The sequence below is a fragment of the Zeus faber genome, assembly GCF_960531495.2.
Source record: "Zeus faber genome assembly, chromosome: 4".
In the NCBI taxonomy this organism is placed as follows: Eukaryota; Metazoa; Chordata; class Actinopteri; order Zeiformes; family Zeidae; genus Zeus; species Zeus faber.
Window position 1 is genome coordinate 10,252,565 of NC_137191.1, and position 3,173 is coordinate 10,255,737.

A 3,173-nucleotide genomic window follows, 5' to 3' on the forward strand; every position below is an offset into this window, starting at 1 on the left:
CTCACAAGGGCTTCAGGAGGTTGGCCCGTTTTGGAATAGGATGGTTTGGAGGCATGTCAGAATGGCTAGAATGCATCATCTGAGTGGTATTTTCAGAAAAAAAACCCCCATTGCTTTGGGGAGCTGAGACCTACATAAACTTGTTGAGAAGCAGCATAATTGGGATAACTGAGTATGTACTGTATCTCTGAAACATAATGTTATGCAGTGTTATGCGTCATTTGCATCGTTTCAAACTGCTCAAGGTGGAAAACGCAGCAGCTAGTTAGAGGAGCTCATGAGAGCATGTGTTGTCGTTTCTCTTTTACCGTCCCAACCACGCAACATTATCCATAGTTGAGTTGTTTTTAATGCGTAGTCTTGACTCAGCCGGTGTGGGACGTCAGTGCGCCGCACTAACGTGCGTGCAGCCTTTAGGGTTCATTGAAAGCCATATGCTTTTGTGCAATTCATGTCGGTACTTATTGTTATTGTGGAACAGGCTGAGCAGGAGAACGTGGATGTTTTTTTCCGTCACCCGAGAGGCCACAGTTAAATAGACGGCGCAGACGGACGGTTCTGGACTGGTGGGTCCATTTTGAGTGGACCGAGCAATACGGCGGTTATTCTCCTGATGTTATCATTACGCCTAAGTGTATTTTGTTGTATGAATAAAATTGCATTTTGGCAGTTCTGTAAATGTTTTTTGTTTTTGCATGGCTTTATATTTAACTAAATCTTTAGCCTTTATTACATTTAGGTTTTTTTTAAAGTGAATTAGAACGGTTCAACTCCTATCTCAATTATTTTCGGGTTATGATGACTTAATTATGACTAAGTTCGAATCCGTTAAGCAGTAAGCTGTTGCTTGGCAGATTTCTAAAGACTTTTAATGACTATTAAAGGTGAAGAATAATTGATTGGGCCCTTTAATGCAGTTAACCGTCCACAGGGGCCATTTTTTAGGTTTTAATGGACTCCCTGATCCATCACCGGCACCAGTTTCTGTCCCGCGTGAGGAGAGGTGGAACTTCCAGGTTCACAAATTAAACGTCCTCGCCAATATTTGGAGTCAACCATCTGGATTTGCTCATAATGAGACACCCAAAGGTGCAGCAAATAAGTGAACTCCGCCTGCTCAGTGCGTAGGTCTGCACATATGAATTGTCAACCTCTTCAAGTTAGTGTTCTTGAATTTGTCCTGTCCTGTTTGGCTCGTCGGAAATTGCTGATTGGAATTTCGCTGCTCTGCTCGATGTTTCTTTCAACGAGTTCTCCAAGTGTCTCTTTCTCACATTCCGTTTTTTATCTTCTTTTCTTTCTGATGACAAAAGGTCTTCCAGTCTCATCTATAGAGGTCTCGTAGCAGGAGGAGCATGTTAGGTTGTATTATATGGCATGTCTTCTCCAGATCAATCCTGCCTTAGTGTATATATATACAGTATATATACATACACAGTATATATATATATATATACTGTATATATACACTGGTCATTGAATCTCTGTGTTGTACATGTACATTTTACGTTGTCTGTATAAAACCATCTATAGTCGCTCATTTAGTTTGAAAGGCACAAATTAAAACCCCTTACACGGACACCTTACACGAAGTTTAAAAATTCAAACATACACCTACAAGCACACGTCCTGCATGTCAAAGAACCACTATTCTGAAGCCCCAAATTCTATAAACATGTGCATTCTACAGTATTTTAATTGTCAAAATCACAATCTTTCAAAATCTTATTTGGTGAAATATCGACACGAACGTTATGGACACGAACAGAGCTGATGCACCGCATCGGATGGTGGCCGTGAGGATGCATGGACAGCTGAAAAGGTGGTTGAATCCAAATGAATGATTCAATTAAATTTTGTGTGTGAGTGTGTGTGTGTGTGTGTGTGTGTGTGTGTGTGTGTGTGTGTGTGTGTGTGTGTGCGCGCTAAGCCCACAAGGTGTTGAACTGGTGTCTGAAATTTAAAATCTACACCGCGCCCTTTTGCATGTAAGTCAATGGGATCTTTGCTAAAATATACTTAAGTGTGACCTTTGTATGTTTGCATTTTGCAGGTTGACAAATTAATAAATGAACAAAACTTTAGCACCTCCACCTCACCTCCACCCGATTCTCTCCCCGGTTCCCTGACCTTCTTGGTTTGATGGAATTTTTGTTCAATTGGATTTTGGGTTGAGAAGAGATTCTAATGGATATGTTTGGCCTCCTCCACGTCGTCTGAACTCCCTCCCAAATGCTTTTCTGTGACGCTCTCCGCTGTGATACGTGGCTGCCACACTCGCTTCGATATATTCCTGACAAACAGCTGATTCCAAGAGTTTCCAGTTTCAATTGGAAACGCCTCTCGTTAAAAAAAGTGACGTAGGAGCGCGTGAGCTGGCGCGTCCTCTCCCCTGTGAAATTAAACCAATCCCTCATCCTCATTTTACCTCTTTTTGACTGAGCGGCTGCGGCCCTTTGACGACCGCTCTGTTGAAAAGCCAATCAGAGGTGTCGTCATTTTGGGGTGAGGCTGGAGCAGAAACCCTACCCCCCCATCCCCAAGACACCCCCAAAACCCTTTTCTTGGAGTTACCACTTTGGTCGCTTTTGCGCTCCATTTTTCACACGGCACGAGCTGGTGATGTCGGCAAGAATCGACGTTGTCCGTCTCTGGTCGCCGTGGCGACGTCACGTGCGTCGTTCGATTCCTGTCAATGGATTAGCCACATCCCCCTTTGCGTTTGGAGGAAAACGGATTGGGGAAAACAGGGAATGCGTCTTCCTTTAAGTGTACGGGAGTCGCGCTCGTCATCCGACTGTTCTCGTCCAGCCCTCCTCCCTACCGCCACCTCCTTGCACTCCTCTGCTTAATGTTTCCCAAACTCCCCGCAGAGTTTTGGGAAACACAAAGGACGGCTCTTTAGCCGTCATCCCTCCCCCCCGTCCTCCTTCATTCACAGTTTTCCGTCTCCACCCGCCGACGCCGACTCATTTCTGCTCCGGCACCGCCCGGCAGTCCGGCGCGCCCCGCGTGCCCCGCGTGAGCAATAGAAGAGTTGCCGAGGAATGCACCGGATAAGGTCTCTGAGCGCACCGGTCCAAAAAAAGACGCATCAAGGACCCCCAAAAGACGCAATGGCGAGCCCACCTGGGGCCAAGGCACCGCTGTGTGTGTGTGCATGTGTGTGTGTG